At 27.3% G+C, this 13796-nt stretch overlaps 1 protein-coding gene and 1 long non-coding RNA gene across 2 annotated transcripts in view; one reads left to right on the top strand and one right to left on the bottom strand.

Moving 5' to 3' along the window:
* The window catches only part of LOC126293630 (uncharacterized), a 73247-nt gene that overhangs the window by 52319 nt on the left and 7132 nt on the right, over positions 1 to 13796 (top strand). The gene's annotated exons all lie outside the window — the stretch shown is intronic.
* LOC126293624 (uncharacterized) overlaps positions 6537 to 13796 on the bottom strand; it is a 201222-nt gene continuing 193962 nt past the window's right edge. The window contains exon 3 of the transcript XR_007552322.1: positions 6537 to 7553. The gene's annotated coding sequence lies outside the window, so the exon portion shown is untranslated. The remainder of the gene's footprint in view (positions 7554 to 13796) is intronic.

The following is a 13796-nucleotide window of genomic DNA, read 5'->3' on the forward strand; positions in this document are numbered from 1 at the left end:
TTATATTATTTGGATGAATTAACCATACTAATCATATATTTACACACCTTGTACCACAAGGTACACCGCCCGCATTAATATCATTTATAGTACTAATTGAAACAATTAGTAATGTTATTCGACCTGGTACATTAGCAGTACGGTTAGCAGCAAATATAATTGCAGGACACTTATTATTAACTTTGTTAGGAAACACAGGACCATCTATAGCAATAAACTTAATCTCATTACTAATTATTGGACAAATACTTCTATTAATTCTAGAATCAGCAGTAGCAATAATTCAAGCCTATGTTTTCTCAATTCTAAGAACTCTATATTCTAGAGAAGTATATTAAACCTATGTTAACAACTCACTCAAACCACCCATTCCACTTAGTAGACTATAGACCTTGACCATTAACAGGAGCAATTGGAGCAATAGTCCTAGTGTCAGGACTAGCAAAATGATTCCACCTATTTAATATTAACTTATTTATAATTGTATTTGGAATTACCCTACTAACCATAATTCAATGATGACGAGATGTAGTACGAGAAGGAACATATCAAGGATTACATACAGGATTTGTATCAATTGGATTACGATGAGGAATAATTTTATTTATTGCATCAGAGGTATTATTTTTCGTTTCTTTTTTTTGAGCATTCTTTAGAAGAAGATTAGCACCAACAATTGAACTAGGAACACTATGACCTCCAATAGGAATTCAACCCTTTAACCCTATACAAATTCCATTACTTAATACAGCTATTCTTTTAGCATCAGGAGTTACAGTAACATGAGCACATCATAGTTTAATGGAATCTAATCATACTCAAGCACTACAAGGAATATTCTTCACAGTGTTATTAGGACTATACTTTACAATACTCCAAGCATATGAATATTGAGAAGCACCTTTTACCATTGCAGATGCAGTTTATGGGTCAACATTCTTTGTTGCAACAGGATTCCATGGTTTACACGAAATTATTGGAACAATCTTTTTATCAACATGTCTACTTCGACACTCAATAAATCAATTCTCACCAAGACACCACTTTGGATTTGAAGCAGCAGCATGATACTGACACTTCGTAGATGTAGTATGATTATTCTTATATATCTCTATTTATTGATGAGGTAGATAATTGTTTTTCTAGTATAAATAGTACATTTGACTTCCAATCAGAAAGCTTGATATAAATCAAGAGAAACAATTCTAATTCTATCCACAAGAGTTTTCATTAGATTTATTATTCCAATAATTGTTATAATCCTGGCAACAACACTATCAAAAAAATTAATTAATGATCGAGAAAAAAGATCACCATTTGAATGTGGGTTTGATCCAATGAAATCAAGGAGCATTACAATGAGCAGCATACAGGGTTGTAGTTAAACATAACATTTGGGTTGCATTCAAAGAGTATTGATAATATCAATCAACCTTAAATAGAATAAGAAGCGAAATATTGCAGTCAGTTTCGACCTGGAAGATTGGTATATACTACCCTTATTCTTATTAATTGAAGCCAAAAAGAGGCGTATTACTGTTAATAATATAATTGAACTATAATATTTCCAATTTAGGAAATGTAAAGCCAATATGAAAGCTGCTAACTTTTTATATTAGCGGTTAAACTCCGTTAACATTTCTAAAATTTATATAGTTTAAATAAAACATTACATTTTCACTGTAAAAATAATATATCTATATTTATAAATACCTAAAAGTAAAAATACTTCCTTAACATCTTCAGTGTCACGCTCTAATTATAAGCTATTTAAGTAAACGAAAAATAATATTACCAAAATAAATATTCAAAAAATAAAAGTTAAAAGATAAATCTTGAAATTAGAATCATATCAACCTTGAATATAACCAATTAAATAAATAAATAATCTATATAAACCTTGACCACCAAGTAATTCACCCCAACCATAATCAAATGACTTAGATGAATAATAACCTATTTTTAAAGGAATATATCTAATAAACTTAGTTGAAAGAAAAGGTATAAATCAAATAGAACCAGCAAATCTGACAAAAGAAAGTATCCAGAATGAGATTTTCACTCTGCAGCGGAGTGTGCGCTGATATGAAACTTCCTGGCAGATTAAAACTGTGTGCCCGACCGAGACTCGAACTCGGGACCGAAGCTTCGGTAGCTCAGATGGTAGAGCACTTGCCCGCGAAAGGCACGAATACCATTCTCACTACGATTCTTCCTAATCGCAGTATCTAATAAACTTAGTTGAAAGAAAAGGTATAAATCATATAGAACCAGCAAATCTGACAAAAGAAAGTATACTTAAAGAAAATAAATTATGAGAAAAATCAAAATTAGAAATAAGATAACCTAAATAACCACCTAAAATAACAACTTTAATAGTTAAAAACTTTAAATAATAAGGTAAAGCAATCACATGAGGAATAGGAAAAATTAATCAAGATAAAAGACTACCACCAAAAACAGCAACAAACAATAGACCAATTATTCCAAATGAAATATAATAACCCTTATCATCAAAAGAAAATCTAGAATAAAAATTATTATCACCAGATATTGAATAATAAAACAAACGAAAAGAATTAGAAGCAGTTAAACCAGTAGAAAAAAAATAAAGAAAAAAAAATTAAACAATTAATTCATCTTAAACAAACCATCTCAAGAATTAAATCCTTTGAATAAAATCCCGCTAAAAAAGGTATTCCACACAAAGATAAACAAGAAACATTAAAACAAACTGAAGTTAAAGGTATGAAATTAACAATTGATCCTATAAAACAAATATCCTGAGAATCCTTCAAATTATGAATTTTTGAACCTGCACATATAAATAATAATGCCTTAAATAAAGCATGAGCCAATAAATGAAAAAATGCAAGCTTTGGATAACCCATAGCCAAAATTCTTATTATTAAACCAAGTTGTCTTAAAGTAGGAAGAGCAATAATCTTCTTCAAATCAAATTCAAAATTAGCGCCCAATCCAGCCATAAATATAGTTACACAAACAATTAAAAGTAAAAATCAACCACAATTATAAGTATCTAATATTGGTCTAAAACGAATTAATAAATAAACACCTGCAGTAACAAGAGTAGAAGAATGAACTAAAGAAGAAACAGGAGTAGGAGCTGCAATAGCAGCAGGAAGTCATGAAGAGAAAGGAATCTGAGCTCTCTTAGTTATAGCTGCTAAAACAATTAATATAGTAATGAGCTTTATTTCAAAAGAATTAGAAATAAAATCATAATAATAAATATAATTTCAACCACCAAAATTTAACATTCATGCAATAGAAATTAAAATAGCAACATCACCAATACGATTAGAAAGTACAGTTAATATACCAGCACTATAAGATTTTACATTTTGATAATAAATAACTAAATAATAAGAAACTAAACCTAAACCATCTCAACCTAATAAAATTCTAATTAAATTAGGACTAATAATTAAAAAACCTATAGAAAGAATAAATATTAAAACAATAATAATAAAACGATTTATATTCTTTTCACCAGATATATAATCCTCTCTATAATAAATAACCTAAGAAGAAATATATATAACAAAAGATATAAAAATAAGAGATATTCAATCCAAAATTAAAGTTATAACAACTATAGAACCATTTAAATTGAAAAGCTCTCACTCAACAAAAACTCTATAATCAATTATTAAATAATAAATACCTAAAATAAAAATTATAGTTCTCGAAAAAAACAAAGAAAAAAACTCAAAAAACAAATAGAAAATAAATTCACGGCCTAAGATGAAAAACTTCATATCATTGATTCACCTACCAAATTTAAAGGAGGAGCAGCCATATTTGATGATCTTAAAAGAAATCATCATAAAGCCATTCTTGGCATCAAATTAATTATACCCTTGTTAATTAATAATCTTCGTCTACCTAAACGTTCATAAATAATATTAGATAAACAAAATAAACCAGAAGAACATAAACCATGACCAACCATTAGAGAAAGAGAACCTACACAACCTCATCAATTCATAGTCATCAATCCACCGATAACCATTCTTATATGAGCAACAGAAGAATATGCAATTAAAGACTTTAAATCAACCTGATGAAAACAAATAAATCTTACAATAACACCCCCAGATAAACCCAAAGATAATCAAAAATAATTAAACTTTAAACCCAAATAAGAAATAACCTTTATAACACGAAAAATACCATAACCACCTAACTTTAATAAAACACCAGCAAGAATCATTCTACCTGAAATAGGGGCCTCTACATGAGCCTTAGGAAGTCATAAATGAACCAAAATCATAGGTATCTTAACTAAAAAAGCCAAAATTATAAATAAATAAAACATAAAATAATAAGAACCAAAATCAACTAATAAAGGAAAATATAAAGTATTAGAAAAATCATAAACCTTACATAAAACTAATAATAAAGGTAATCTAGCAACCAAAGTATAAAAAATTAAATAAACACCAGCCTGCAAACGCTCAGGTTGATAACCCCAACCCAAAATTAAAAGTAAAGTAGGAACTAATCTAGCCTCAAAAAAAATATAAAAAGAAAGAAGACTTAATCTAGCAAATGAACAGTAAAGCATAATTATTAAAATCAAAACCATAAAAACAAAAAAATTAGAATGATATGAACTTAAATAAACTGAACCTCTAGCAGTGATTATTAAAGAACAAATCCAAAAACTAAGCAAAATTAAACTAAAAGAAAAATAATCAATACCAAAATAATATCTAATTATATTCAAATCAGCATATGAATAAACACAAATTATAAACACAAAACTCACAGAAACATTAAAGAATGAACCAACCATCAACAATTATTTAATAAACAAAGAGGGATCAAAAAAATAGTTATAAATAAATACTTTAACATAAAGATAAACCAAAAGAATTAAAAAAATCATTACCATGAGAACGAATTATTGAAACTAAAATAGAAAGACCTAAAGCACCCTCACAAACAGAAAAAACTAAAAACATAACAGGAAAAAAATAATCATAATCAAACTCAATAAGAAAAACAATAACTAATATAAATAAAGAAAGAACAATATATTCTAATCTCAAAAGAACCATTAATAAATGTTTACGTTTAGAAGAAAAAACATAAACACCAGGAAAATAAATCAATAAAGAAGTAAAAATAGAGAATATAAACATTAGTTTTAATAGTTTTAAAAAAACGCCGGTCTTGTAAACCGGAAATAAGTCCAGCGCCCACTTTTAAAACTTCAGAGGTGGAAAAGCTTCCATCATTGGTCCCCAAAACCGATATTTTAAATAAACTAACCCCTGAAATGATCAAAATAATAATTATATCATTATCAAATGTAATAAATATTAATTTTATTAAATTAAGACACCCAATATCAATAATGCTTTTTATTATCCTTCAAACCTTCCTAGTTGGGATAATCACTTAATAAATAAATTTACTGAAGTTCTTTCAATTACAATTGGTATAAATCTGTGGTTTGCTCCACAGATTTCTGAGCATTGTCCAAACAATAATCCAGGTCGATTTATTGTGAATGTTCCTTGATTTAACCGACCTGGCGTTGCATCAATTTTAACCCCTAATGCAGGAACTGCTCATGAGTGTAGAACATCTGATGCTCTTGTTAATACTCGTACTTCTGTATTTATTGGTAGGATTGTTCGGTTATCTACATCTAGCAGTCGAAATCCATCATTTTCTAGGTCTTGTTCTGGTGTTATATAAGTGTCAAATTCTACGCCTATGAAGTCTGAATATTCATATCTTCAATATCATTGTCGTCCAATGGTTTTAATTGTGATTATTGCATCTACTGAATCATCAAGTAAATATAATAGTCGTAATGATGGAAGGGCAATAAAAATTAATGTAATTGCTGGTAAAGCTGTTCAGATTGTTTCAATTAAATGTCCATGAAGTATATTACGGTTAGTATAGGCAATAAATAATATATAACTTAAGGCATAACCTACAATTACTGTAATTAATAATAATACGACCATAGTATGATCATGAAAGAATGATAATTGTTCCATTAATGGTGAAGCTCCATCTTGAAGAGATAAATTTGATCATGTTGCCATTAATAAATATTTTCTAATAAAAGGTCAAACCTTTATTTGTAGAGCTTAAATCTACTGCACTAATCTGCCATATTAGAATCTAAAGATTAATGGTAATTCTGAGTAACTATGTTCTGCAGGAGAGTTATTTTGTAGTCATTCTGTTGATCTTCTTATGTTAGCTCTAATTATAATTGCTCGGTTTGTAACCATTCTTCCTCATATAATTACAATGAATATAATGATTCCTACAATAGAAATTGTAGACCCAATTCTTGATACTACGTTTCATGATGTATATGCGTCTGGGTAGTCTGAGTATCGTCGAGGTATTCCTGCTAATCCTAGGAAGTGTTGAGGAAAGAATGTTAAGTTTATTCCAATGAATATAATTGTAAATTGGATTTTTAATCATGTATTATTTATAGTTAATCCTGTAAATAGTGGATATCATTGAATGACACCTCCTATAATTGCAAATACTGCTCCTATAGATAATACATAATGAAAGTGGGCTACTACATAATATGTATCATGTAATACAATATCAAGTGATGAATTTGCTAATACTAATCCTGTTAATCCACCAATTGTAAATAGGAAAATAAATCCTAGAGCTCATAATAATGGTGGATTGAACTTGAATTTAGTTCCATATAATGTAGCTAATCATCAAAATACCTTAATTCCTGTAGGTACAGCAATAATTATTGTTGCTGATGTAAAATATGCTCGTGTGTCAACATCCATTCCTACTGTAAATATATGATGTGCTCATACAATAAATCCTATTAGTCCAATTGATAGTATAGCATAAATTATACCTAATGTTCCAAATGATTCAATTTTTCCTCTTTCTTGACATACAATATGTGAAATAATTCCGAACCCCGGTAGAATTAAAATATAAACTTCTGGGTGTCCAAAGAATCAAAATAGATGTTGATATAGAATTGGATCACCCCCTCCTGCAGGGTCAAAAAATGATGTATTTAAATTTCGATCTGTTAATAATATAGTAATAGCTCCTGCTAAAACTGGAAGTGAAAGAAGGAGAAGTAATGCTGTAATAGCTACTGATCATACAAATAAAGGTGTTTGATCTAAAGTTATACTTTCTGATCGTATATTAATTGCTGTTGTAATGAAATTTACTGCACCAAGAATAGATGATACACCTGCTAAGTGTAGTGAAAAAATAGCTAGATCTACAGATGCACCCCCGTGTGCAATAGCTCCTGCTAGAGGAGGGTAAACTGTTCATCCTGTACCAGCACCATTATCTACTATAGAAGATGTAAGAAGAAGGGTTAGTGAAGGTGGTAGTAATCAAAAACTTATATTATTTATTCGTGGAAATGCTATATCTGGTGCACCAATTATTAGTGGAACAAGTCAATTACCAAATCCACCTATTATAATAGGTATTACTATAAAGAAAATTATTACAAATGCGTGAGCTGTAATAATAACATTATAAATCTGGTCATCCCCAATTAGAGATCCGGGTTGACCAAGTTCAGCACGAATAAGTATTCTTATTGATGTTCCTACTATTCCTGCTCATGCTCCAAATAGAAAATATAAAGTACCAATGTCCTTATGGATTGTTGACAATAATCATTTTTGCAGTAAGATGGCTGAATTTTAGGTGGTAGACTGTAAATCTACTTATGAGATGTTTTCTCTCTTATCATATTTAGGTCTTATATTAAATTATGATTCTAGACTGCAATTCTAGAGGTGTAAAATTTTACTAAGGCCTAAAAGATTATTCTTTTAATTAGAACTTTGAAGGTTATTAGTTTGATTAACTTAAGTCCTTAGTATAATGAAATTAAGGTTGATGTTGAAATCAATCCTATTGTTGAATTTATTACTGTAATAGGAAGAATGATTCTTGATTTTTAGGACTTTATCTTTATAGAACACGAATTTTCTGTGTATGATATAATTAGAGCTGAGAATCTAATACGTATATAGTAGTAGAGTGTAATTGTAGTTAATACAACTATAATAGTTATAATAGTTGTTATATTGTTTTCTATTAACGATTGTATTACAATTCATTTTGGTAAGAATCCAAGGAATGGTGGTAGTCCACCTAAAGATAATAAAGATAAGAATATTATGAATTTAATTTCGGTTTTTATATTTCTAGCTGAATAAATTTGATTTATGAAAAATAAATTTATTTGCTTAAATAATAAAACTATAATTAATCTTAATAGTGAGTAAATAATGAAGTATACTTCTCAGATGTTTTCTCTGACTGTTAATGATCTAATTATTCAACCTAGATGTCTGATTGATGAATATGCTAAAAGTTGTCGTAAGGATGTTTGATTTAAAACTCCTATTGCCCCAATAATAATTCTTAAGATAATAATTGTTCAAATAAAAGTTCTTAATTGAATACAATAGGATAAGACCATTATTGGGGCGATTTTTTGTCATGTTATTAATGTTAAACATTTATTTCATCTTGATGCTCCTATAACTTCTGGAAATCAGAAATGGAAAGGTGCAGCTCCAATCTTTAATAATAGTCTAGATCTAATTATTATTGATGGGATAAATTCTGTTTCCAATCCCATGGGATATTTTATTTGAATCAGCAAAATTGAAAATAATAATATTGTCGATGCTATTGCTTGGACAATAAAATATTTAATTGATGATTCGTTTATTATGATATTTTTATTTCTTCTTAGGAGCGGAATAAATGAAAGTAAGTTGATCTCAAGTCCTATTCAAACCCCAAATCAGGAATTTGAAGAAATGGACAGGATCGTTCCTATCATTAATGTTGATAGGAAGAGAAGTTTTGTAGAGTTGTTGGTCATTAAAAAGGAGAGGATTGATACCTCTATAAATGGGGTATGAACCCATTAGCTTGTTTAGCTTACCTTTTTACATTAAGGTGTATGATGCACGTTAGTTTTTGATACTAAAGGAGGTAGTTTAATTCTATCTTATGTAATTTAATGAAGGTAATTTTATTTACTTTATTTACCCTATCAAGGTAACCCTTTTATCAGGCACTTCATTTATTTAATATATAAATCGAAAGTTTTTTTTTGAAATTCTTTTATGTATTATTTTCTTTAATTAGAATTAATTTATCCTGCTCCTTGTATTTTTTTATATATATATAATAAATAATTTATATTAATATATTACATTTAATTAAAATTAAAAGATTATAACTTCATCTTATTATTATTAATTGATTATTATAATACATTCATTTACCTAGGATTATAGCTACTTATGTTTTTAGCTTAAAATAGGTTATTATAATATAATATATATAATAACATGTAATTTAATATTTAATATTATTATAATTGGATGTAATAAATAAAATTATTAATTTTAAATATAAAATATAATAATAATATAAATAATTATATTAATTATAATAATATAATTAACATAAATTATCTATAATTAGATTATTTAACTAATATATATATATAAGTTAACTTAATATAAAAAAAAGAATTCATATTAATAACATATTATATTAAATTACATAATTGTATAAAATATATTTATTATATTATTTAATCTTTCTTTATTTATTAGTGAAAAGAAAGATTAAATAAGAAAGAATATAATACATTTATTGCTATACATGTTCCATATTAATCTTTAATTATATATAATAGAGAAGTTGTTGTGGTCGTACAGGGAGCGTTTCTTTTTTTTGTTAATGTTTGTGGTTTTTTCTTTTTTTGCTTTAAATATTTGAATCTTTTATTTTTTCCTGATTTAATAAATTTAAAAATTTCTTATTATTTATTATTAAAAGTTTTATTCTTGCTTGTTTATTCACTTTTTCTTTGTAGTATATGTAAGTTTTGTTAGACTAAATGTTCTTTTTGCAGTAATTTGATTTAATTATCAAGTGATTTTGGATTTAGCAATTGATTTAGTATCGGCATAATTCGTGCCAGCAGCCGCGGTTATACCATTGATACAAGTGAATATTATTGGTTAACACAGTTGTTTATACTGTTAGGGTTGAAATATAAATTTGTAAGGTGAAATGTTAAAATTTATTTGTGGCCCTTTTTATGAATCTGTGAAATTTAAATAATAAACTAGGATTAGATACCCTATTATTTTAAATGTTAATTATATTTACCAGGGTACTATTAGTTAAGGTCTTTAAACCCAAAGAATTTGGCGGTATCTCATTCCATTCAGAGGAACCTACCCCATGATTGATAATACACGATTTACTCTACTTAATTTATTTGTTTGTATATCTCCGTTATCAGAGAATCTTTTTAGAGTTATAATTCTCAAGATTTATAATTATTAAATATTTCAGGTCAAGGTGCAGCTTATAGTTAAGAGGAGGTGGGTTACAATAGATTTTTGTTTATAACGGATTTGATAGTGAAATACTGTTAAGGAAGGTGGATTTGATAGTAATTTAATTTATTTAATTTAACTGATATTGGCTCTGAGATGTGTACACGTCGCCCGTCGCTCTCATTATTGATTATTCTATTCTATTTTAAAGTAGCTTCAATTTAGATGAGATAAGTCGTAACATAGTAGATGTACTGGAAAGTGTATCTAGGAAGAGTTTCAAGATATAACTTATTAGTAAAGTGTTTCATTTACACTGAAATTTTTTCTGTGCAAATCAGGATATCTTGATTATTTATTTTATTATATTTATTTTTTGTTTATTTAATTATTTAGTATAAATAATTTTATTGTATTTTTGTCTTAGTATATTTTATAGAATTGGTTTTTTAGATTATAGTGTATTGGTAATGTAAGTGTTTTATGAAATATTATTTTAAATTTTTTTAAGTCGATTTTATTTATTGTACCTTTTGTATCAGGGTTTATCAAAATTTTAGTATTTATTTTACTTGTCTCGATTTGGGTTGATTTATAAATAATTTATAGTTAATGTATCGTAATTATTATTAAATTATTTATAGAAATGAGATGTTAATCGTTTCCCAAGATATCTAGTTTCTTAAGAAAAAATTTTATTATTTAATTTTTTAAGTAAAAATATTAACTTATTTATTCTTTAAGGGATAAGCTTTGAAGTTAATAACCTATAATTTATTTTATAGAAATATAATAGTAACCTTTAAACCAGCTATCTTTAAGATTACGTTTTAGTTCATTATTTTTTATTTTGATTTTATAAATATTTTAGGTTTTTTATTAAGATTATTAATTTAATTTTAAAATTTTTGTAATAATGATAGAATTAGTATATTTATTTGTATGAAATTTTTACCTTGTGAACTTATTATAAGGAACTAGGCAAAATTGATTTCCACCTGTTTATCAGAAACATGTCCTCTTGTTTATACTTTGAGGTCTGGCCTGCTCACTGAGCCTATTTTTAAAGAGCCGCGGTATTTTGACCGTGCAAAGGTAGCATAATCATTAGTCTCTTAATTAGTGGCTGGAATGAATGGCTTGACGAGAAATCAACTGTCTCTTAATAAATTTTTGAATTTAACTTTTGAGTCAAAAGGCTTAAATTCTTCTTTAGGACGAGAAGACCCTATAGAGCTTGACATTTTACTTTTATATAGTTTTTTGTTTGTCTTTCTATATTTAATGATGATGTTTTGTTGGGGTGACATGAAGAATAGATAAACTCTTCATTATTATATCATTTATTTATGTTTGTTATTTTGATCCATAATTTATGATCATAAGATTAAGTTACCTTAGGGATAACAGCGTAATTGTTTTTGAGAGCTCATATCGACAAAGCAGATTGCGACCTCGATGTTGGATTAAGAAATATTTTGGGTGCAGGAGCCCAATGATTAGGTCTGTTCGACCTTTAAATTCTTACATGATCTGAGTTCAGACCGGCGTGAGCCAGGTCGGTTTCTATCCTAAGATTATTAATCCATATTAGTACGAAAGGACCATATGGTTAAAATATTTTTTGTTATATTGATTAATATTAATTTATTTACTATTTTGACAGATTAATGTGTTGAATTTAGAATTCATTTATGTAGATTTTTTTCTACAAATAGTATTGATACTTTATGATTTATTAATATTTATTTTGAATTTTCTTTTCTTGGTTATTTGTGTTTTAATTAGTGTTGCCTTTTTAAGGTTTTAGGTTATATTCAGATTCGAAAGGGTCCAAATAAGGTAGGTTTCGTTGGAATTCCTCAGCCATTTAGAGATGCTATTAAGTTAATTTGTAAGGAGCAGCCAATTCCTATTATATCTAATTACCTACTTTATTATTTTTCCCCTGTTTTTAATTTAATGATTTCTTTAGCCGTTTGAGTAATTTTTCCTTATTTAACTTATATGTGTTCTTTTCCTTATGGATTTTTATTTTTTTTATGTTGTACTACATTAGGTGTTTATACTGTTATAATTACTGGTTGATCTTCTAATTCAAATTATTCATATTATGTTCTCTTCGCTCTGTTGCTCAAACAATTTCTTATGAAGTTAGTTTAGCTTTAATTTTATTGTCTTTAATTATTTTAATTGGTAGTTTTAATATGTTTGATTTTATAAACTATCAGCTTTATTGTTGATTTATTATTATTTCTTTTCCTTTAGCTTTAGCTTGTTTTGCTTCTTCTTTAGCTGAAACTAATCGTACTCCTTTTGATTTTGCTGAAGGGGAATCTGAGTTAGTTTCAGGATTTAATATTGAGTATGGTGCAGGTGGTTTTACTTTAATTTTTTTAGCTGAATATACTAGCATTGTCTTCATAAGAATATTATTGGCTTTAATTTTTTTAGGTGGTGATTTTTATTCTTTTATATTTTTTATTAAGCTTGCTATTATATCTTTTGGTTTTATTTGGGTTCGTGGAACATTACCACGGTTTCGTTATGATAAATAACGTACTTAGCTTGAAAAAGTTTTTTACCTTTATCTTTGAATTTTTTTATTTTCTTTGTTGGTTTAAAGATTTTATTTATCTCATTTGTTTAGTGAAATTTTTTTAGAAATGTTAATAGAAGAGTTAAACTTCTAATTTTATGTTTTCAAAACATATGCTTTTCCTAAGCTAATTAACTTTATTCCTTAATTAATTTATCTCATGCGTTTGCGACATGGACATTAATTAAGAAATATGTAAAGTAGATAGTTGTTAAGATTTGACCTGTTATAATATAAGTTTCTTCAACAGGTCGTTTACCAATTCACGTTAGTAAGCATACAACAACTACTATAATTGAGAATAAAATTTGATTAATAGGGTAAAATTGAATGCCTCGGAATGGTGTTTTATTATAAAATGGTAAAATTATTAAGATTCTAATTGATAAAAATAATGCAATAACACCTCCTAATTTATTAGGGATAGATCGTAGAATTGCATATGCAAATAGGAAATATCACTCTGGTTGAATGTGAACTGGTGTTACTAATGGGTTGGCAGGTACAAAGTTATCTGGATATCCTAATAGGTAAGGATTGATTAAACATAGTATAATTAATAATGATGTTATTATTACAAATGTAATAGAATCCTTAAAGGTAAAGTATGGATGGAATGGAATTTTTTCAATATCTCCATTTATCCAAGAGGATTATTAGATCCTGTTTGGTGAAGAAAAAATAAATGAATTGCTGCTATAGCAGCAATAATAAATGGTAATACAAAATGGAATGTGAAGAATCGATTTAATGTTGCATTATCAACAGCGAATCCTCCTCATACTCATTGGACTAAATCT

The sequence above is a fragment of the Schistocerca gregaria genome, chromosome 10 (genome assembly GCF_023897955.1).
Source record: "Schistocerca gregaria isolate iqSchGreg1 chromosome 10, iqSchGreg1.2, whole genome shotgun sequence".
NCBI lineage: Eukaryota > Metazoa > Arthropoda > Insecta > Orthoptera > Acrididae > Schistocerca > Schistocerca gregaria.